Below are 25,393 nucleotides of genomic sequence, written 5' to 3'. Positions count from 1 at the left end.
CTGCAGACAAGGGACATGTAAGTATACAAATAATTAGCTGTGTGTTTCTTTTGTAGATTAGTGTGAACCCTTGCATGTTGTAGCGTGCATTTTTGCCATTGAGAGTGATGTAAGGCTAACTGCTAGCTTCTAGTTAGCAATCAGCATGGTCTCCACATGCTAACCCAGCGACCCAGTCGGTCAAGCGATACATACACAGACCCCCCTGCCAGGTCTAAGCTTCGGGAATTTTGTGAAAATAATGCATTTGGAAATGTTTTCTAAAATGCAATAGCCCAGGGCAAAACGAGTGTATGGTTGAGACGGCTATATTACAACACAATTTACATTTCAAGCCAACCATTCTGTGCAATGAGTTTCTTTTCTTGGAGTTTATTTATGAGTGATCATTTTTTACGCTGTATGTAGCTGTTGGCATAGCTATACATGTGAGATAAAGTTGATGTCACTTCTCTCTTTTTATATAGGCCAGTGCATCATTACACTTACTTGCTGTTGATCAAGTGTAACAGTGAGCTGTTGCAGCCTTTAGTGCTGTCATGTTTTACTCCTAAGTACACCCTGTTATCATCAAAATATACTTTTGTTACAGCTGTCCAGGATACTGTGTCCTGCAAGGATTAATGTAACGGGAATACTGATAGAGGACAAGCCACCACATCATCAGCGGATCCTCTTTTCAAACTGAGCTTTCCAAAGTCCAGGAAGGGAGAGTGCAGAGCCAAACCATTCGTAAGTGTTAACTTCTTTTTTTCACTCAAAAAATAAACATTTCTATTGTACATGACAGAAACTACCACAATTCACAATTCAACTCAATAAATAAATCAAAAAACACACTTAAATACCCAAGAAACTACAAAATTCAAAGTGCAAAATGTCACTATATTAACAGTTGTTGAATAATCTAGTAAATGATACTAGTGATTAGGGCTGGGCGATATGACCTCAAATCAATATCACGATAAATTGGGCAGTTTTACCTTGATAACGATAAATGCACGATAAACCCACGCCCCCACCCCCCGCGGACCACTGTATATCTTTGCCATCTGAAAATAATTGCAGGAAATGCAAATTAACTGCTTTTCGCTGATTTATTGACCAACTGGCACACATTACTTTCAATGAAATATAAAAGTATAAAAAACCCTTGTAACCATTCAAGTATAAACATTCAAAATAGCTTGCATGACTTGAACAATGTCACATAGAACAGGAGAAAGAGGTTACCTCTTGTAAACTTTTTTGTGCAAATGGCTTGTGCAAAGGTAATGCCATGTACAAAGGCCTATATTTGTGTAAAGGCGGTATGTCTTTGTGGAGGTAATGTCTCTTGTAAACAAATAATATAAATAATGCCATGTGCAAAGAAGGTAGTGTGGCTTGTAAACAAAATGATAAATAAAATAAAAAAAATGTCAATGCAATACTTATAAACAATTGCAAATAAACACTGCCATGCGAAAGGTAGACAGTGTTTTACATCTTTTTAACAAACATTTTAAATAGTGCCATGGCCCATGTGCAAAAATGTCAATGTAACACTGATGATTAAAAGCAAGAGGGGCTTGAACAGTGCACTTCAAAAAAAAAAGCAGCAGACTGGGTATCCTGTTTTCTCAACTATCTGTAGATGTGAATCTGACTCATGGCTGCTGTTACATGTAATCACTCTACTCTGCGCACTAGTGTTTACTCCAGGTTCCTACTAAGAAACACTAGCATTTTTACCATTTCTGGTTTCAGGCAGGATCTGAGGCATGTTACAATGTTTCCTCCAGAGCTAAAAACCCCCTCGGATGGGGAGCTAGTGGCTGGTACACAAAGGTACTTTTTTGCCACTTTGCTCAGAGTGGGAAAGTGTGCATGATGCTCTCTCCACCAATCTAGTGGATTTCCCTCACTATCCTGCACAGGGGACACCAAGTAGCTGCTCAGCTCTGCTTCTACTGCTTGCTGACGTGACACAGTGGGTGCAGTTGAAGGGGCTGCCTCGCTTCCTTTGAAAAAGCTTCCCAATGATCTCTTTGGCTTCTTTGCTTCTGATGAAGATGCAGAAGGCTGAGGCTCGGTGGCGGTGCTCCCTCCGGTACGTCCCGTGTGGTCTGCAGCTGTTGACTCCATCTCTGTTTTCATTTTCTCCTGAATGGCGGGGACACGGTCTGCAGAAATGTATGATGCTTTGAATCTGGGATCAACAAAACTGGCTGTGTCCAAAAGCTCTTCAGTGGTGGGATCTGAGAACTTCTCATCAAGGTATGCAAGGATGTCAGATTTGATGGCTTTGGTCAGCTCTACATCATCTTCTTCCTCAGCCAGCACTCGTGAATGGAGGATGTGTAGGACAGGCTTCATGGATGAAATTGTCACATACTCTTCGCCCGACAGGGCGTCTGTGAATTCCATCAGAGGAGCGAGAGCTTTGCGGACGGCCTCCAACACATCCAGGTCAGACCATTTTGGAACAAGATGCCTTGATGCTCTGTCATCAGGACCTGTAATAATAGTAATAATAATAATAATAATTACATTTATATAATTATATTTATATAGCGCTTTTCAACTTAGTTCAGCTTTTTCCAACCTTGACTCTATTTTCCCATCTTCTTTTATCTAAAAGAGTGGTGGGATAGTCAATTTTATCAATTGCTCCTGTAAGAAGCAAGGGACTTTTCTTTCAATGTATTCAATGTATGAAATCCCACCACTCTTTTAGATAGAGGTAGATGGGAAAATAGAGTCCAGGTTGAAAAAAGCTGAACTTCCCCTTTAAATGACAATCAGAGCAATTACAGTAAAGACTATAATCAGTGCCTGAGCCCAGCCAGTAAGACACACAATAAAATAAAGTACCAAGGATCATAGCCTACCTCTGTGATGGCTTTCTTTTGCTCAAGAAGCCTTGCAGTCATCAGCTGCATTGATCCCCATCTGGTGGGGCATGACGTTTTGAGCTTGTGTTGTGGCAGGTTCAGCTCTTTCTGTGCCTTGCGTAACGCCTTCATCTTCTTCCAGCTGTAGGAGAAGGAGCTGACGATCTTTTTGCAGACCTTCGTGGCCCGATCCACAGCGGGTTGATTTTTCAGAGCGTTTTCTGAAACAGACGCGCACGCACACACACACGTTAAAGCTAGATGTTTTATCTTATGTGCCGATAAAACATCATTTGATATTTTAATATGGCCTACATTGTACAATGACACACACAGAATATAGCACACAGAAACATAGCTGTAGCCATTTAACTGTCATTTTATACCTACACTGTTGAATTATACTTTATGCTGATAAGACATCATTTAATATTTTCTCTACATTGTACAGTCATAGTCACAGACACGCACGCACACACACACACACACACACACACACACACACACACACACACACACACACACACACACACACACACACACACACAGTTGTAGCTCTTATGTGCCAGTAACACAGTAGGCTATTTAATATTTTATATTAACAGTCAGTCGACTCACCACCAAAACATATCCCCATTAAATGTGCACACTTACCGATTGCCAGGTGCAGTCTGTGTCCAAAGCACTGCTCCCGCATCCACTGGTTGAGCTCTGCAGCCTTCACAATGTTGGCACCGTTGTCAGTTGTGATGGCAACAAGGTTCTCTTCTTTGAGGTCCCACGCAGAGAGCATTAGTCTCAGGCCCTGTGCGATCATCTCTCCCGTGTGATCATCAGGAAAATATGCTGTCTCGAGCACTCTGGTGCGCAGTTGCCACTTGTCGTCTATGTAATGCACAGTCAGGCTCATATAGGGCTCCATAGTACGACTTGACCACAGGTCGGATGTGGCTGCAAAATGCTTGACATATCTAAGCTCGGCAGCGACCTTCTCCCTCTCAGTGTTGTACATATTGGGAAGCACGGTTTGCGAAAAGTATTTTCGCGTTGGTATGGTGTACCTCTTGTCGGCTACTTTCAGGAGGCGTTTAAATCCCGTGCGCTCCACTGTAGCTATGGGAGCTATATCCTTAGCTATGTGATAAGCTATCGCATTTGTTATTTCTATCCACCTCTTAGACGTTCTCTCGTATGGTGTTGCCCCTGCAAATACCGCCGTTATGGGCTGCTGTCTGGGGGTGGCACTTGTCGAACCTTGCTTTGAGCTTTGAGTTTTTCGCACATCTTCGAATTCAACAGCATGGTTGTGCTGTAGGTGGTGGAAAAGGTTGGACGTGTTGCTGTGGGTGGTTACGACAGTTTTCAGACACACTTTGCATTTCACGTTCTTTTGCTCAACATCATCTTTGTGGAACCCAAAATATTTCCAAACGACAGATGTCGAATTTCTTTTCGGAACAAGCACAACAGGATCAACTTCTACCAACATTACTTCGTCTACGGCTGTGTCAGCCGCTTCTTCTTTTGAACCATCAGCCATTTCTTCATCGTCTGTTTCCCTTCTTATTCAGACTGGATGGGTGGAGTCACTACACACGCTGTACCTCGTCTTAAAGGGGAATGAACATAGCCTACCAGCACACAGTCAAAACAGACAAAAAAGACTTTTATTTTCTGTTTTATTAAAACACCAAATTTACCGACATGGGCAAAATGACGTTGGTTATCGTAGTAAATTTCGGTAACGGTAAATTTTCGGTTTATCGCCCAGGCCTACTAGTGATTCACTTTTGTTTGTTTGGTGTGTCTGTGTATTGCACAGGGTATATTGATGATTTGATGAACATGATAATGGAGAAGGTCTTTGTTGACCCATCATTCTACAGAGCTGAGATTGTGAAGATAAAAATCCCGCCAGACATTTCTTCACAATATTAGCATCCAGACAAGGAAGAGGTCCTCCTTGTCTGGATAGGGGTCAGTTTGAAGCCTCCATATCCTCCTTGGGTGTCAGGAAACTCCCGACGTATTCAAAGTACTACGCTAAGTGGGATGACTACGCGTATCTTCCGCCCAAGGAAGCCCCAGCACCAGCTTATAACACTCCTATAGGCTAAATACCTGTAACAACTGAGAAAAATGAACATTATGTTAGTCAACCGGTTCTATAATGTCAACATCTGTATTTACATTTTTCTAATTTGGATTCAGTGAATCCTTCACTTGTACTGTATTTCCATGTATGAATATTCATGACTGCAGTCAATAAATTTTTATTGTATATCTGTAAAATGTTTCATGTGAATTTGTGTGTAATATACAGTATTTGCTTAGGAAGAACTTGGCTATATGTTCAAGAAAAAAACAATCTGAATTTGTGGAATTGGCTGACTATATTAAGTTTATTATGGTGTATGAACAGTGAAGTAGGTTATTATAGATAAAACTCAATGCTCTATCCCCCATAGCTGTACTCAGCCCTATAAATGTTGCATGTGTTCTGCAGCAAGAACATATTTAGGCAACCAGGTTCTAAACCTAGATGGTCAATCATGTATGGAGGCCTTTCATCCAGCTGCTGCTGCCGTCTTGTAACCAATTATGCATAAGTCAAGTCAACTTTATTGTCAATGCTGCTATATGTACAGGACATGCACAGAATTGAAATATCATTTCCTTCCAATCCCTGCTGCAAACAGCAATAAACATGATATATAAATATAATATAAAATAAAAAAATATAAAGGAAAAAGATCTAAAAGATTTTTTTGAGTTTGTGAAGTGGCTGGTGCCATGCTTTGTGCATGGTGGTGGTGGTGGGGTGAGAGTGGGGGGTGGGGGGTCAGTGTCCAGAGTTTGTGGGGGCAGAGGGCAGGGAAGGAAGGGGGAGGAGAGCTGGGAGGGAGTTTAGCATCCTGATGGCCCGGTGAATGAAGCTGTCTGAAGAGGTTGGTGTTGTGTGTTGGTGTGCAGTCGTGGGTCAGCAGGGTGAAGAGGAGGGGGCTGAGCATGCATCCTTGGGGGGCCCCTGTGTTCAGCATGATGGTGCTGGATGCGTTGCTGCTGACCCGGACTGCCTGTGGTCTTCCGGTCAGGAAGTCCAACAACCAGTTGCAGAGTGAGGTGTTTAGTCCTAGACGGTCCAGTTTCTGTATCAGCTGCTGGGGTGATGATCGTGTTGAAAGCTGAACTAAAGTCTAAGAACACAATCCTCACGTATGTGTCCTTATGATCCTGGTGGGTGAGAGCTGAGTGGAGGGGGGTGGAGATTGCATCATCAGTGGGCCGGTTGGCCCGATATGCAAATTGGTAGGGGTCCAGGGAGGGACGGAGGACAGATTTGATGTGGTGCATGACTAACCGCTTTATGATGATGGGGGTCAGTGCCACAGGGCGGTAGTCGTTGAAGCAGGATGAAGAAGTCTTCTTTGGAACAGGGATGATGGTGGTACTCTTGAAGCAGGTGGGGACAACAGCTTGGCTCAGGGAGGTGTTGAAGATGTCTGTGAGGACATCTGTGAGCTCCTCTGCACAGTCCTTAAGCACACGACCAGGAATGTTGTCAAGCCTGCAGCTTTGTGAGCGTTGATCTCGGAGAGGGATCTCCTCATGCTGGCTGGAGACAGGGACAGCACCTGTTCATCTGGAGGGGGTGGTGTCTTCTGTGCAGGGGTGTTGTTGTCAGCTTCAAACGGTCCAAATATGTTATTTAAACTGTTCAGCAGAGCAATGTCACTGTCGCAGGTCTGTGGTCGGGGTTTACAGTCCATGATGGTCTATATTCCCTGCCACAGGCTCCTTGTGTCTCTGCTGTCAGTGAAGTGGAGGATTATCCTGCTGCTGTACTGCCTCTTTGCTAGTCTGATGCCACAGGACAAGTTGGCTCTTGCTGATCTCAGACCAACCTCATCACCTGCTCTGAAAGCAGCGTTCTGGGCTTTCAGTAGCCTGTGGACTTTCCCCGTCAGCCATGGTTTCTGGTTGGCCCGTATTGTGATGGTCTTGGTGTCCGTGACATCATTGATGCATTTGCTGATGTAGGCAGTAACAGTGTCTGAATACTTCTGGTGGTTGTAGGTGGCTGCCTGCATAAACATGTCCCAGTCTGGTGGTGTTAAAGCAGTCCTGAAGTGCTGGGGAGGCACCCTCTGGCCACACCTGTACCTGCTTCTGGACCAGTCTGGTGATTTTTGACCTTCGACCTGTACTGGCATTAGTATCACAGTGATGTGGTCTGAAGTACCGAGATGGGGGGTAAGGTATTGTCTTGTATGTGTTGTGTAAACCAGGTCCAGTGTGTTGTTTCCCCGTGTTGGAAAGTCAATGTGTTGGTACAACTGAGGAAACACTGTTCTGAGATTTGCATGGTTGAAATCTCCAGCCACGATGAGAAGTCCCTCTTTGGGCTGTATGCTGGTCATTGATGGCGCTGTACAGTTCACTCAGTGCCCTGTCTCTATCATTGTTGCTGCAGCAAGGAGGGATGTAGACTGCAACTAGCAGTATGGCAGAAGAGATAGAAAGGCCAGCACTTGATGATCATAAACTCCACGAGGGGTGAACAGTGTCTACAAATCACCACAGCGTCTTGACACCAAGCATCCCTGATGTAAACTCAGACCCCGTGGCCACGGATGTTAGCCGGTCGAGCTGGATACCGAGTCCGTGTATGCTATTGTTGAGCCATGTTTCCATAAAAACAAAATACAACACTGGTCCGCTGGGTCGATCTCAGGTGTATATAGTCCAGTTTGTTGTTCAAGGAGCATACATTGGTGAGTATGATAGATGGTATAGCTGGCTTTTGTGGATTGCCACTGGCCTGGCCCGGATACCCCTGTGCTTTCCCTGCTTCTACCTCCTCTTGCACCGCCTGCGGCGCTTCCTCTGCAGTAGTGAGCACTGCATGAAAAACCACATTTACGACCAGTAAACCCCCGCGAAGTTCGTTGATTATTGGCAATTTACGGCCAGTTTACAGGGAAGTTCATCCGCTCCAAATATAGTCGGAAACGGACCCTCTGTCGGTGGGGGGGCGTGGTTTTTCACGCCTCCACGAAGGTGCGAATAGCTGTAATTAGCACATGAATGCTACCGACGTTGATCTACTCAGGCTGGCCTGCTGGCTTCACAAACAACCATTTCCTTTTAAAATTCCATTCCTTTTAAAATGCCACAGGCATTTTAAAAGGAAACCCTCATGTGATTGGTTAGCAACTCCAATCACATGAGTGAGTGATCATGCAATTGGAGGGCAACTTTTATTTTATTTTATTTTATTTTATTTTATTTTATTTTATTTTTTATTATTTTTATTTTATTTATTTTTTTTTTATTTTTATTTTCATTTATTTTATCCACCTTCTGACAGAAAAAAATTTGAAAAAGTCTTTAATGAAATCGTGGCGAACACACATCAACAAGGATCAACCAAATAAAATTAGTGACTACTGGGGAAAAAAAAGCAAGGAAATGTGCAGAGGGGTTCACTGATAAGAGTCTCTTGGTTGGGCCATGCCGCTGGTCCATGGTGCATGAAAAAAAGAGTGTAAGGCCTCTGGAAATGCCTCCTGGCTGGTTTTGTGTATGCTCTAACAGGATGTAGTGTAGACTTACTGTTGTTCTGGTGAACGGACGTGCTGAGGTAAGCGTATTGTCTCACTTCCTGTTTCTGGTTGCTGCCTTAGGAGTTGCGTGCGTTTGTCGCTCTTGTTCCTCTGAGTGTAATTTGCTCTGTGTTTTGTTACAGCGGCATTTTATCCGCGCTCTAAAGTAACATTAGTTCTGCTCAAGCACCCATAAGTCTGTTTATTTAGCGACCGTCAATTTTATTTGTCTACGCGCTTGTCTGCTCTGCTAGCTACATCAACTTAGCCTAGCAGCTAGCGATGGCTTGTCTCTGTCCCTCTCCAGCTCTCTCCTGCTTGGTGTGTCACATGTTTAGCTACTCCTCTGCCTCCTTTAGTGATACTGGTACGTGTAATAAATGTAGTTTATTTGGTGAGTTGGAGGCGAGGCTTAGTGAATTGGAAGCTCGGCTCCGCACCATGGAAACCAAACCATTAGCTGTAGTTAGCCAGGCCCCCGTAGCCGGTGCGGACCGACCAAGTGCAGCTCCGGCTAGCTGTCCCTTGACAGCTCCCGAGCAGCTGGGAAACCAGGGAGGCTGGGTGACTGTTCGAAGGAAGCATAGTCACAAGCTGAAGCCCACGGGTCACCACCAACCGCTTCATGTTTCTAACAGGTTCTCCCCACCCAACGACACACCCGCTGAGAAACCAACTCTGATTATTGGCAGCTCCATTTTGAGAAACGTGAAGTTAGCGACACCAGCGACCATAGTCAAATGCCTGCCGGGGGCCAGAGCGGGCGACGTCGAATCAAATTTGAAACTGCTGGCTAAGGATAAGCGTAAATACCGTAAGATTGTTATTCACGTCGACGGTAATGACACCCGGTTACGCCAATCTGAGGTCACTAAAATTAATGTGGAATCGGTGTGTACATATGCTAAAACGATGTTGAACTCTGCCAAATCTGACCAGTGATGACATGTTTAGCCGCATGTCATCATTCAATCGCTGGCTGTCGAGGTGGTGTCCAGCAAACGGTGTGGGCTTCATTGATAATTGGCAGACTTTCTGGGGAAGACCTGGTCTGATTAGGAGAGACGGCATCCATCCCACTTTGGAGGGAGCAGCTCTCATCTCTAGAAATTTGACCGATTTTATTTATGAACAAAACCCCTGACAACTCAGAGTTGAGACCAGGAGGCAGAGCTGCAGTCCTACACGCTTCTCTGCGCCTCCATTAGAGCAGTTACCCACCCAACACTCCATAGAGACTGTGTCTGCCCCCCGACCACATAAACTAAGTAAACCAAAAGTACAGAGAAGAGGAGTTAAACATAAGAATCTAATTAAAATTAACACAACCTCTGCAATAGTACAACAAGATAGGAGAATTAAAGGTGGACTCCTTAACATCAGATCTCTGTCCTCTAAAGCTGTTCTAGTAAATGAGTTAATATCAGACCATAATGTTGATTTATTTTGTCTGACTGAAACCTGGCTGTGTCCTGAAGAGTATGTGAGCCTAAATGAAGCTACTCATCCGAGCCATATTAATACTCACATTCCTCGAGGTAGCGGCAGAGGAGGTGGAGTTGCAGCCATTTTTGACTCAAGCCTTTTGATCAACCCTAAACCTAAACTCGACTATAACTCATTTGAAAGCCTTGTTCTCACTCTTTCTCATGAAAAATGGAAAACAGTGCAGCCAGTTTTATTTGTTATAGTATACCGCTCTCCTGGTCCTTACTCCAAATTTATAGCTGAGTTCTCGGAGTTTCTATCAGGTTTAGTCCTTAAAGCAGATAAAGTAATTATTGTAGGTGACTTTAATGTACATGTCGACGTTGATAATGACAGCCTTAGCACTGCGTTTATCTCAGTATTAGACTCAGTTGGCTTCCATCAGAATGTACATGAACCGACTCACTGTTTTAACCACACCCTCGACCTTGTTCTGACATATGGCATTGAAATCGAAGACTTAATAGTCTTCTCACAGAATCCTCTTTTATCGGACCATCATTTAATAACTTTTGAATTCATATTACCAGACTACCAGCCAGTCGGCAAAAGTTCTTATACCAGACTCCTGTCTGATAGTGCTGTAGCTAAATTTAAGGATATGATCCCATCAGTATTTAATTCAATGCTATGTTTCAATACAACTAAGGATTCCTATGCTAACGTTAGTCCCTCCCAGATTGACTACCTGGTTGATCATGCTACAGGTTCATTGCGTATGACACTTGACTCTGTTGCTCCCCTAAAAAAGAAGAAAATTAAACAGAGGAGGTTAGCTCCATGGTATACTCCTCAAACCCGCAAATTAAAGCAAACTTCACGGAAAATAGAAAGGAAATGGCGTTCTACCAATTTGGAAGAATTTCGGTCCGCCTGGCAAGACAGTCTTAAAATATACAGGAAAGCCCTCCGCAGTGCCAGGGCAGCCTATTACTCTGTACTAATAGAGGAAAATAAGGTTTCTCTTCAGTACTGTAGCCAGGCTGACAGAGAGCCATAATTCTGTTGAACCATGTATTACTTTTGCTCTGAACAGTAATGACTTCATGAGCTTCTTTAATGATAAAATTCTAACTATTAGAGACAGAATTCATCAGCTCCTGCCGTCAACAGGTACTGTTTTGTCTTCAAACACAGAAACCGTAGAAAGTGTTACTCAGTCTGTCGCAATTTTAGACTGTTTTACTCCTGTCGACCTTCACCAACTAATTTCAATAATTTCATCATCAAAATCATCAACCTGTATTTTAGATCCTATCCCGACTAAGCTGTTTAAAGAAGTATTACCTCTAATTGACTCTTCAGTATTAGACATGATCAATCTGTCTTTATCAACAGGCTACGTACCACAGTCCTTTAAAGTAGCTGTGATAAAACCGCTACTTAAAAAGCCTACTCTTGATCCAGGGGTTTTAGCCAACTATAGACCGATATCCAACCTTCCCTTTCTCTCAAAAACTCTTTGAGAAAGCAGTTGCCAATCAGCTGTACGACTTTCTAAACAATAATAGTTTATTTGAGGATTTCCAGTCAGGATTTAGAGTACATCATAACACAGAGACAGCACTGGTTAAAGTTACAAATGACCTTCTAATTGCATCTGATAAAGGATTTGTCTCTGTACTAGTCTTATTGGATCTTAGTGCTGCATTTGACACCATTGACCATGGCATCCTATTGCAGACACTGGAGCACTTCATTGGCATTAAGGGAACTGCGCTAAGCTGGTTTAAATCCTACTTGTCAGATCGCTCTCAGTTTGTACGCGTTAATGACGACTCCTCTGTGCTCACTAAAGTCAGCTATGGAGTTGGACCAATTCTCTTCACCTTATATATGCTTCCTTTAGGTAAGCACTCAATAAATTTTCATTGCTATGCAGATGATACCCAGCTATATTTATCAATGAAGCCGGAAGAAACCAGTCAGTTAACTAGACTACAAGCATGTCTTCATGACATAAAGACCTGGATGACCTGCAATTTTCTGATGCTAAACTCAGTCAAAACTGAAGTTATAGTAGTAGGCCCTGAACATCTTAGAAAGTCACTTTCTGATGACATGGCAGCTATGGATGGCATTGCGTTGGCCTCCAGCACCACTGTAAAGAATCTGGAGTCATCTTTGACCAAGACATGTCCTTTCACTCCCATGTAAAACAAATTTCAAGGACTGCCTTTTTTCACCTATGTAATATCGCAAAAATCAGGCATATTTTGTCTCAAAATGATGCAGAAAAACTAGTCCATGCATTCGTAACTTCCAGGCTGGATTATTGCAATTCTTTACTATCAGGCTGCCCAAATTCGTTGCTGAATATTCTCCAGTTGCTCCAGAACGCTGCAGCATGTGTTCTGACAAAAACCAGGAAGAGAGATCATATTTCTCCAATACTAGCAACTTTGCACTGGCTCCCTGTAAAGTTTAGAATAGAATTTAAAAATTCTCCTCCTTACTTACAAAGCCATAAATGGCCAGGCACCTTCTTATCTTAAAGAGCTCATAGTACCTTATTGCCCCACTCGAACACTGCGTTCCCAGAATGCAGGTCTACTTATGGTTCCTTAAGTCTCAAAAAGCAGAACAGGAGTCGGAGCATTTAGCTATCAAGCTCCTCTCCTGTGGAACCATCTTCCAGTCTTTGTCCGGGAGGCAGACACTGTCTCTACATTTAAGGGTAGGCTTAAAACTTTCCTTTTTGATAAAGCTTATAGTTAGGGCTGGCTCAGGCTTGTCCTGGACCAGCCCCTAGTTATGCTGCTATAGGATTAGACTGTCGGGGGACCTCCAAAGATACACCGAGCTCCTCTGTCCTTCTGTCCCTCTCCATCTGCACGCTTTCAGTCCTACCACGGCGTGTTACTATTAGCTACTTCCCCAGAGTCTCTGTGCTTGGTCGTCTTGCAGGTTCCACAGTGGCTGAATCTGGATTGTGGATTTACAGCTGCGTCTCCTGCCTTGGCCCTGCCTGACATCCACTGCAACTGCTACTGCTATTATTACATCCACTGTCACTGTTACTGTGATTGCATGTCTGTCTCTCTGTCTCTCTCTCTCTCTCTCTGACTGCATTTCTGTCTGTCTGTCCGTCTGTCTGTGTCTGTCTCACTCTCCCTCTCTTGCTCTCCCTCTCTCACCCAACCGGTCGAGGCAGATGGCCACCCACCCAGAGTCTGGTTCTGCCCGAGGTTTCTTCCTGTTAAAAGGAAGTTTTTCCTCGCCACTGTCGCCAAGTGCTTGCTCATGGGGGAATTGTTGGTTCTCTGTAGATAAAAGAGCTTGGTCTGTACCAGCTCTCTATGGAAAGTGTTGTTGCGGAGAACATCTTGTTTAAACACTCTAACATCTTGTTTTGTACTCTGGCATACAAAAACATCTTGTCACTGTGATAGAAGGTGTGACTCTTAGCCCTGAGTCATAAATATCATATCCCCAGAGACAATCAGTAGTGGCAAACAAGATGTCCATGGCACCTCTACTCCTTATTTACGATGTCTGCAATATTATCCTCACGCCGGACACAACACACATACACACATATGGTTTACTTATCACATGTTTAGTGGTTAGTACTTGAAGATGTCTAGAATGTCCTGAACTGATTAATGTACTGGGCTGGTCAATCCCAACTCCTTAAATGTGAACGATTGTCTGTGAACGGTGCTCATTCTGGCTGAGATCCTGAGGGAGCTCTGTCAGTCTGAGTCCAGCGCTGCATTGCTTTACCTGTGACCTACAATAAATACTTGGACTGTGAACTGAAGACTTCTCCGGACTGTTCTTGAGCTTCCAATAAAGAACCAAGCTTCAAAGCTAACAAATTGGTGCCGTGACCCGGATTGGCTGACTCCAAGGCCGTGTCCTGTTGATGACCAGCGGAGTCGATCAGGGGGGAGAACCTTCTCAGAAAATTTCAGGCGCACCTGACGCACCTGGTAAGTAGAAAACCTTTTCTAAAAAGAAAATTTCTGCACATTGGATATACCAAATCAAAAATTGTCTGTTAAGTGTCATCCACTGATCGCTAAATTCTGTGAAATTTGATTTTTTTTAATAAAAGAAATTATTGTTGTTGTTGAACTGGTCACATGTAAAGTATTAATCACATAGTCTCACACAAGGGAAAGTGAATAAGTGCCCTAGTGTGTTAGTTAATAGGTATAGCTCCGTCATTAGGACGTGGTAGCGACGACTGTTCAGTTGCGGCCCAGGGAGGTGCATAGCTGACTAAGATAAGCTCCGGCCCAGAGAGGCGCGTGGGAGCGACAAAAGGATAGTTCCAGCCCTGGGAGGTGCGCGGAGCTGCAAGAGAAAAAGCTTTGGCTCTGAGTGGGGTTCTGAAGCTGTCAAGAGAACAACCTCCGGATCTATAGGCCGACTATAGATGCGTGTAGCTGGCCTCGGTCTATAGGCAGACTATAACCAAGTGCTGGGCATAAGTATACTTATAAAAAAAAAAAAAAAAAAAAAAAAAAGGACACAGGGATAAGTTTGTTATTTTTCACATAAATGTGGGGTGGTTTCCTACTTGATTGATGTTATTTTCACTGTGTGAGTGACAGCATATCGAGAAGTACAGACTGATCGAGAATTCCTGCTCTGACACAGATCTCAAGTAGTCCTGAAAAGGGGGGCATTGGAATAGATTAAAGGGGCTTTTTCAGCTAAGGTGTTACAGAGACTGGTGAATTAAAACGAGTGAACAGACTGGGAAAACCCCCAGCGATCAAGCGCACATAGTGTGTAGAAGCTTCTTGATTGGGTCCTCTCTCGGGCACTACGTCATTCTCCTTCTCTGAAAACACGTGTGAAAACTTTTGAATATGGCACAATCAGTTGTTGACAATTGGGAGAAATGTAAACCCAGCTCTTTGGGGTCGGTGTTGCACACAACTTTGACTAGATGGCAGAAAAAGGTTATGCATGAAGAAAAAGACAATGGCAGGGATAGATTTGTGAACTGGGTCAAGGACATGCAGATGAGAGGCATGCTTAGGGACTGTGACAGTTCTCCGCTGAGGCCTGGCGAACTCAGAGTTTTTCTGAATCAGGCTATTGGGAGTAGAGACAAAGCAAAAGCCTTGGTACAAGATGCAGGATTATTGAACAAAGGCAAAGCATGGAAAGAAGAAAAAAAGGCAGAAGCATTTCTGACCGATTGCCACTGCTTTATGGGAGAATTGAGATGCTCCATTCTATCTCTGTCCTCTGCACAACCACAAACTCCGGTGCCAGCTATATCTTCGCCTCCAGTCGCACAAAGCTCTGACACAAACAATGATCCACCCTTGCCTAAACAATCTATGCCTTACGCTGAGGCACGAGTATTGCTAGATGCCCTTCAGCATCAGATGCCTCTAGTTCTACAGGCGAATCATGCCACATCAACGGAGACCCAAACCGCACCCTCGACCAGCTCAGACACGTTCCCAGATCAAAACACAACAAAGTCCCCGTTGGTTGTGATTAAAAATGGCCTACTGTAAACAGCCCCGTATCCAGGCAGTGAGGAGTCACAAAGACAGGCAGAAAGTTATCTAAATGAAACGGTGCACGTAAGTATTGACCAGGCGCTCAAAACACCAGCTTCCCTGCAAACAAGATCCTGTGTTGTTACATCAGAACCGCTTCCAATGGAAGGTCAGAACATTCAGGAATCTGACTGCGCTGATCCTTCAATTCATGCACTGACATCTGCTTTTGAGCAACACTGCCTTCAGAACTGGAAAGATCAAGCGGAACAATCAAGCTTTCTCGGTCTGCCTCAGTCCATCCCACATGAACGCGCTCTCGCTAACGTCCATGCATGTACAGATAACCGTCATCGTCACTTTCAGATGCCACTGACGTCAGCCACCACCGCCGGCGGTCGCACTGTTATCACGTACACTCCGTTCTCCCTGCAAGATACCGCAATGATTAGATCAGGTTTGCCAGACATAAATAAAGGGAGAGCCCAGTGGATAAAAGCATTTTTAGAAAAATGTGCAGGACTTGTCCCAGCGCTGGGTGATTTCAGGCGGGTGTTTGCCTCATGCACCACTCTAGGGATGTTGAAAGAAATTGAACAGCTTAGTCACACTGACAAGGACTCAGATGATCTGCCCTTGCATCATTTAGTACACCTCTTGTGGCCTGTCATCCGAGAAAAATACCCTGTGCAGATGAGATCTGCTGAGTTGTGTCACGTTCCACCTAATGTGGATGAGAAAGGAGCTGCATACTTGCTCCGGGTGAGAGAAATGTGGCATGACAGGACTGGGGAAGACCCAGCTGCGAGTGAGACCATAGAGATGTTCTTTAGAGGTGCGGTGGAAAGTTCTGTGCCTCCAGCTGTCCAGAAAATGCTGAAACAAGTGGTTGGTCTGCTGAGCATGACTTATGCTGTGTGGGCTAATCATGTGGTACAATACATTGACAATGACCTCGAGAATCAACGTCAGGAAGATAAAGAATTGGCTTCCCTCCAGACACAGTTGCTGAAATCACAAGTGAAGAAAATGAGAGATGAGATAAATTACAACAAGGCTGCTGTTAAACAGCTGCCTCAACAACCACCCATCCCCACCCCTTATCCCATGCCCTCTTTGCCCTCTGCCCCACCTCCAACTTCCCCTTATCCCATGCCCTCTTTGCCCTCTGCCCCACCTCCTCCTTATACCTCCCCTCACCAGTCACGCCATGTTGCTTCTAAACGAAAGTATATTTATGACAACAACAGGCGCGGGGCCAAACGTGTTAACAGATTTGGTGTGGCTCCTCCCTCCTTTGACCATTGCTTCAGGTGTGGAGGCTCTGGTCACTGGGCTGGGGTGGGAATGTCCTGCCTTCCAGCAATCACGCTCAATGGGTGGGATGCCTCACTACCCACACATGTATCCTCCCCCTCCCGCCACTTCAGCCCCCCCTCCTCCAGCTCCCTATCCTCAGGGCCCTATACATCAGGCCCCTGGGATGCATCAGTTCCCTCAGTAGGGCTGCCCAGGGTTAACAGCTGGTGACTCTCTGTGTTTGCATGACTTGTTTCTTGAGCCTCTTCTCAAACTCACCATTGATGGTCAAGATTACATGTGTATGATCGACACAGGAGCCAGGTATTCCACTCTAAACGCGCCACTTCCCCCTTTCTAGGAATACCGTACCTGTTGTTGGCTTCTCGGGAAACACAGAAGAGTGGCCTTTGTCTAAACCCCTGTCCTGTCATTGGAATTCACTTTCCTTTGAACATTCTTTTCTTCTGTCCCCCTCCTGTCCCGTGAATCTCCTAGCAAGGGATGTACTGTGTACACAAAACATATCCCTTCTCAAGGCCCCTGATTATGTTGACATCACTTTTCCTGACAGCTCTGTGCAACGCTGTGCCACACCTAAGCGAGCTTTCACCCAGATGATCCAGACTACGGCTTCATCATCTTCTTCAGCTGATGAACAGGGAGCTGAGATATGGTGGGGTCTCATTTCTGATTTTTCCTCCACATCTCTCCACCAGGCTTTCTCTCGCTGGCTTCCATGGATTTCGGTGCTACATCTTTACACCGATCCTCTTGACCCTCCCCACTGTACACTCAATTATGATTTACATGGGGATGAGAACTACGCTGCTTTGTGGGAAGGTTTTGCAAAACATTGTTGTGAGAATGAAGAATATCCCTCGGTCGAGATTCGTGACATTTATGTCAGCCCTGAAGGAGTGGTGGCTGCTGTCTCCTTACCTGACTTTCTTCAACCATTCTATGCATTGGCCAACACTTCAGCTCCTCATATAACTTTGAAGGTTGCTGCTGGAGGTGAAGCTAAGAATTTGGGCCCTATGATTAAACGTTGTTTGGCAGCCTGCGATTGGACGCTTACTCAAAATATCCATCTCAGATATTCACCGTCCACAAAAGTCTACATGATTGCTCACTCCTCACACGCTTTCCTGCAACCAGAAAAGCGCATGCTCTCTCGCACACACGGCAGGGAAAACACTGATCACCCTGATGCTCAGGCATTACTGGACAGTTTGCCAGCCTCCTTGTGGTCAACAGGTGCCACTGATGTTGGTCTACTTAACATCCCTCCTGTCTCTATCCCTCTTAAGCCTAACACTGTTCCTATTTATAGGTCACAGTATCCCTTGAAGTATGATCAGGTTTCAGGCATTAAGAATACCATTAGTGGATTTCTACAGACGGGGGTGCTTAGGCCTACAGTTTCTTCCTGGAATACTCCTATCAATCCTGTTCCAAAGCCTGGCAAACCAGACTACCGTATGGTTCATGATCTCCGGCTGGTTAATAAGGTTGTTGTTCCCACTCATTATGACACACCAAACCCCTACACGATGTTGAATGCTGTTTCCCCTGATTACAAATTCTTCACCTGCATTGATCTGGCTAATGCATTTTTCTGCGTTCCTTTGTATGAAGATTCACAACAGATGTTTGCTTTTACATATGAAGGCACGCAGTACACCTACTCTCGGCTGCCTCAGGGTTTTATTGACTCCCCGTCCATCTTTAATTACGTTCTGAAACAGCAGTTACAATCTTTGACCCTCCCTCCAGGTGTCACCCAGCTTCAGTACGTAGATGACACGATGACATCCTGTTGGCTGCACCTGACTCTCATTCCATCATGAAGGCTACTGAAGTACTCTTGCGCCACCTTGCGAAATGTGGTTTTAAAGTCTCAAAGTCTAAACTTCAGCTTGGCCATCCTAAGGTCACATTCCTGGGCCGTGTGGTGAGTCATTCCAGACAAACCACTGTTAAATCCATGATGCAGTTTCTGGGACTGGTAACGTACAGCAAAAATTTCATTCCTGATTTCTCTGGCTTAGTAGCACCTCTGAGAGCACTGATCACACAGGCTGGCTACACAAACTATAACTCTCCTTTGCAATGGACAGCTGAGGCTGATAAGGCTTTTGTTGATGTAAAGGCCGCATTATCTCATGCCTGCTCTCTGCACTCTCTCGACTACTCGGAGCCTTTCCATTTGGATGTTGATGAAAAGAACGGCTTTGTCAATGCCGTTCTGTTTCAAAAGGGGGAGAATAGAAGTGCAACAGACAGAAAGATTTTGATGTACTACAGTTCAAAATTGGATAACGTGGAAAAAGGGCACCCTACATGTGTAAGACATGTGGCAGCATTAGGGAAAGCAGTACAGAAAACGTCTCACATCACCATGAGCAACCAGACCATAGTGCATACTACACACGGCGTAAAAGCATTTCTTGACTCTAACGCGTTCACATTATCGGCAAACAGAATCTTGGGCCTACAACAGTTGCTTAACAAACCTCACATTCATTTCACTAGTGAAGGCACTAATATGGCTCTGCAAATGGACACTGTACAGGATCATGATTGTGTGGCAGAGACAGATAAGGAGATTCGGCTGCACTCCTCGCTACATAAAGAGCCGATTGAAAATGCTCAGATGATCTTGTTCTGCGACGGTCATAGTCATCATACACCAACAGGGACATTAATAACATCATATGCCGTTGTAGAAGAAACACCAACTGATTTACTGACACAACAGGCGCAAACTGTTGCACAACCAGCATCAGCTCAGATGGCAGAATTAATTGCAATCACCGAAGCATGTAAAGTGGCAAAAGGCAAGACTGTGAATATCTATACTGATTCGGCTTATGCGGTTCAAGCTGTGCATGTGGACATGTGTCACTGGAGGAGGAAAGGGTTTATGACCTCAGCTGGCACCCCTGTTAAACATCTGAATCAGTAAATTGACCTTTAATATGCTTGTTAGAACCAGAACAGGTTGCTGTTATTAAGTGCAGAGGACATCAAAAGGAAATGGCCACATTGTAAGAGGCAACAATGCTGCAGATATGGCGGCAAAAGAGATAGCAGGATACAATATTAGTAAACAAATGTCTCAAAAGGCTCCTGATGACAAGCCACATAGAGATCTATGTGTGCAAAATATCAAGGAGCTTCAACAGGCGGCTGCTCCATCTGAAAAAACAAGCATGGAGTGAAAAAGGAGCCACCAGAGATTCTCTAGGGCTCTGGAGAAATCATGAAGGAAAAATAGTAGCTCCTGTGGACTACTAAATCTACTGTGTCAAGAGGCACACAGCAGGGGTCACTGTACTAGTTCAAAGGTGACAGCTCTTATTTCACAACATTGGTGGCACCCGCATCGTAACCTCTTCAGTACGGTGCCCCCTGTACAGGGGGCAACCTGGGATGCGTGCGCCGTCGATGATCGAAGGTCACACTCGCGAGCACCAATCCTAACTTGTAGCATACCAGAATAAGGGGAGAAATCAGCTAAAAGCCTCTACCAAGCATTGCCACCAAAATGAAACCTAATTCATACTGCAATAAATTATATGGGTATATAAGGAAAACACGAAAACAGCGTACGTCCAGTTTAGAGCGTCTGCTGTGTTCACCACTTTATACAAACCACAAAAGCCTGATATCATATGAAAGCAGAGAGTTTGACGATCACGACAATGTCTGCCTCCGCACTGTGCGACCAAAACTCGGTGAGCCAGCAGCCAAAGAGTAGCAGAAAAATATTTCTCAAAACCATACAGTATGTCTTACCTTTGCTGTTTTATGGTCAAAAGTTATATTCCAGCTCGAAAAAACGCTGCTACAGTCTGCTCCTATGACTCTGTGTTAGTTTACGATCCACCGCGAGGGTCCTGGTTGTTTACATAAAGAGGAGGGGGTTTCAAGAGTGGGGGGAGTGCACGCATCAAATACCCTATCTTTCGGCTTACTTCTACGATACCTTTCGTATTGTCATTGGTGTTTCTATGGTGAACTTGGGTCCTGCCCCCCGAATTAGTTTCACTTCTTCGTGTCATTCACAAGTGAATAGGCAGAGCGCTTACAGAGGCTCACAGACGACCCTGCTAAGCAGGCCGAGGTGTTATTTTGCTGTTTTATTTGTATTTCGTCCTTTCATGAGAGTAAAAACAACAGAAAAAAAGAAAACGGCCGCTACAGAGAAGATTGGTAGAGAGCCTTCAGAGAGATAACGGTGCTCCGCTCAGACAAGCACCTGTGGGAAAACCTCCATAAAACTGCTCAGGTTCATTATTTTGGCATGTACTTTTGCACAATTACTCATCAGATATGACTTTACTAATTCGTAGAAGAATTTGGCCTTCATCACATGATTTAAAGGTGGTTTTTACTCAAAGTAATGTTTTGTTGTTTTTAATTAATAATTTCTACTGTGTTCAAGATTAATTTACTCTGACATAGTAACATATATTTTGATTCTGACACTTCTGTAGTAATCTCACAGGTCTTAGCTTTCTTTGAGACCAAGATTATTCATACAGCCCTTGTAGTTGTGAAGATATACGCTATTTATTTTGGGTAGGTCATTTGGGAGAAGACAGACAAAATAAGCCTGGTACATCACCAACTATTTTGTGCAGTCCTGTGAAATATGCAATCAGTATAACCCAAAGATCTCCCTCAAAACTGGGCTAGGCAGCTACCCAGTTCCTGATGCCCCATGGAAAGAAATAGTAATTGACTTTACTGACATGGGGGCAGACCACAGAACTGAAGGTAAAAGATATCTTCTAGTCTGTGTAGATCCATTTTCTCGTGTAGATCCAAAAAAGAAAAAGGAAAGGAAGTGATTAATTGGCTGATAAGAGAAATAATTCCCAGATTTGGAATCCCAGAAGTCATAAGATCCGATAACGGTCCCCATTTCACTAATGAAGATCTGAGGCAGGTGGAAAAAAGATTTGGCATTCAGCATAAATTTGGAGCAGTTTACCACCCGGCCTCACAAGGTTTAGTTGAAAGGGCAAACAGAACTATTAAGGAAGGCCCTGCAAAAGTCTGGGCCGACACAAAGTTGACGTGGATTGAGGCCCTGCCTATTGTACTGTTTAATTTGAGATCCACCCCTAATGCAACTCTGAATGTCAGTTCCGACCACAGCAGATGAAATTTTATCTTGGCAGTCTGCATCCTTCCGATCTACAATTATTCCCCACAGGAAGAAACGTAGTTTATTTGACCTATACCACAACACTCCCACTTATATAGATGCAATTGGCGTTCCCAGAGGTGTACCTGATGAATATAAGTTGGTTAATCAAGTTGCAGCAGGTTTTGAATCTTCTCTCTTTTGGCGGGTGACATTAAATAAGAATGTTGACTGGATCAACTACATCCACTTTAATATTCAGAGATTGAACAACATGACTAGAGACGCCGTTGCCGGCCTGCATGAACAACTTGCTGCGACTTCTCTAATGACGTATCAGAACAGAATGGCCCTTGACTTTCTCCTGACTGAAAAAGGTGGTGTGTGTGCTCTTTTTGCTCAGGACTGCTGTGTGTTCATCCCTAACAACACAGCCCCAGATGGCTCTGTAACTCAAGCCCTCACTGGCCTCAGGACATTATCTGTAGAACTAGCAGAAGACTCTGGAATTGATAATACCCTGCCCACTTGGTTTGATGCTACGTTTGGCAAGTGGAGGACACTAATTGCTTCTATTTTGATGTCACTCATTGCTGCAGTAACTGTCTTCATCTTATGTGGATGTTGCTGTATACCATGCATCAGGCACCTCTGTCTAAAATGTATTACTACGGCCATTAATGATAAATTTCCACCACCACCTCATTATCAATTGGCACAATATCCTGGTGAGGCTGTTTCCATGCTTTCCTCCTCCCCCTCTGAGTTTGAACAGGAAGACGCTGAAGCGCAACTGGACTTCAACTGCATGATTTCTTCCATTATTATTGTTTTACGATATTATTCATTTTGTGATGTTATCTTTTATTACTTTAAGTTTTAATATTTACAACGAAGCATTTTCATTGTACGCTATGTTTCAGTATCACATTGTTTTGGGTTATGTTTTCCTGTTTTGAACACACTACAGCTTTTCCAATGAACACAGTACTATTTTACGTTATACAGTTTTATATCTAATTGTTTTATTATTCTTTTATAAGAATTTAGTTCCAATTGCTTCCGACATGCTTGTGCAACAAAGATATGCTTGCTGCTTGTTAATGCAATGAAGAACAGCTTACATATATTGCTCACACATAAGATGCGAAGATACACACACACAACAATTTCTAATGTTTAACCTTTAATTTTTAATCCTAAACACCTTTTATGTGTTTTACAGTTTACTTTATTCATTTTAATTCTATATTTTACTTGATTATTTTTACAGTTTACTTTATATTCTATATGTTACTTGATTATTATATCCTTCACAGTCACAGTCAAAGCTCCTATTAATTATGATATGTTTTTCTATTTCTCCTAGTGCAACTGTGTTGGATCGGAGTCCTGCAGCTGGCCTCAAACATTCAAATTGGGTTGTATGATCACCCCCATGCGCGCTCCATTGCTGTTACCGGCACCTGACGGCCCAGATAAAATACGAGTCTGCCCTACTTCGGCTGTTGGCTACGGTCATTCTGGTTCTCCTGGTTTCACTGTGGTACGACTCCGCTCAGACTGACTGGGACCCACTCATGGCAGTCCGGGATTGCCCTCTGAAGGAGTGTCGCTGACAAGGCCTCTTTTATGCTGCTGCTGAATTGACTTTCATGCCTTCGACTCTGATCCGCTCATGTTGCAACTAGACCTGCTTAAGCATTTAAAAGAAATTATGTTATTTTGTTTTCAGTATACCTTCATATCATCCTGTTTTCATTCACATTTATGCTTGGTTTTATTCCGCCATTTTTATTATTTCATTTTCAAACATGTTACGCAATTTATAATTTTCAGATACGCTATGTTATTCATATTGTTTTCGGTAATACAATAAGAACTTTGGTTACTATGTTTTTTTTTAATTTTGATGACTTTATTTTTTTTGCTGTGTTCATTGGATTAGGTTATTGCATCTTGTGTGTTCTTTTATCAATTTATTATTCATTTTTATGTTTCATTATTATGGATTTTGTCACTTATACCATTTTATTGATTTATTATGTTTCATTCTTATGGTTTTTGTCATTTATACAATTTTATCGATTTGTTATTCATTTCTATTTTTGTCATTTATACAATTTTATCGATTTGTTATTCATTTCTATGTTTCATTCTTATGGATTTAGTCATCTATACGATCACTGATTAGCTTTTAAGGTTTTTTCAATTATCTACTTATAATTCCTATTGTTTGTATTGACATGATAGAATCATGTCAAAAGGGGGATTGTTGCGGAGAACATCTTGTTTAAACACTCTAACATCTTGTTTTGTGCTCTGGCATACAAAAACATCTTGTCACTGTGATAGTAGGCCTGACTCTTAGCCCTGAGTCATAAATATCATATCCCCAGAGACAATCAGTAGTGGCAAACAAGATGTCCATGGCACCTCTACTCCTTATTTACGATGTCTGCAATATTATCCTCACGCCGGACACAACACACATACACACATATGTTTTACTTATCACATGTTTAGTGGTTAGTACTTGAAGGTGTCTAGAATGTCCTGAACTGATTAATGTACTGGGCTGGTCAATCCCAGCTCCTTAAATGTGAACGATTGTCTGTGAACGGTGCTCATTCTGGCTGAGATCCTGAGGGAGCTCTGTCAGTCTGAGTCCAGCGCTGCATTGCTTTACCTGTGACCTACAATAAATACTTTGACTGTGAACTGAAGACTTCTCCGGACCGTTCTTGAGCTTCCAATAAAGAACCGAGCTTCAAAGCTAACAGTGTCCTGAGACAACTTCTGTTGTGATTTGGCGCTATACAAATAAAATTGAATTGAACTGAAAATTGAATTAATAGCACCCATGTTTTAGATTTGAATGTGTGTGCTCTTGCTAGCTACTTTTTCTCAGCAGGAGGTGAATGGCCAGTAGTGCTGGTCAGCAGTGTCTTCTGTGTGCACTCTGCCCATTCATGTGTAAATGAGAAGGAGTGCTGAAACAGTGGTCGAATTGACGAATTGATGATCGACACCTCTATCGACCAGTCAGAGTCAAGAGAATCAAGGGACAACACTCAAGTTCACCATAGAAATATCAATGACGATCCAGAAGGAAGTAACCCCAGAGACAGTATATCGCATGAAGAGTGCTCCCCCCACTCTAGAAACCCCCTCCTCTTTATGTACACAACCAGGACCTTCGGACTCTCTGCTTTCATATGATACCAGGCTTGTGTGGTTTGCAAGATGTGGTGAAATCAGCAGATGCACTAAAGTGGACATAAGCTATTTTCATGTTTTTGTTACATGCCCACATAATTTCATGGGGTATGAATTATGTTTAGTTTGGGTGGCAATGCTTGGCAGTGGCTTTTAGCTGAGTTCCTCCCTGTCATTCTGGTATGCTACAAGTCAGGATTGGTGCTTCCTAGCGTGAGCACTGACCATCTGAACTGCGCGCATCTCACGCTGCCCCCTGTACAGGGGACCCTC

This window comes from Chaetodon trifascialis, chromosome 2 (genome assembly GCF_039877785.1).
Source record: "Chaetodon trifascialis isolate fChaTrf1 chromosome 2, fChaTrf1.hap1, whole genome shotgun sequence".
Classification (NCBI taxonomy): domain Eukaryota; kingdom Metazoa; phylum Chordata; class Actinopteri; order Chaetodontiformes; family Chaetodontidae; genus Chaetodon; species Chaetodon trifascialis.
Note: the sequence above shows the minus strand (reverse complement) of the source record.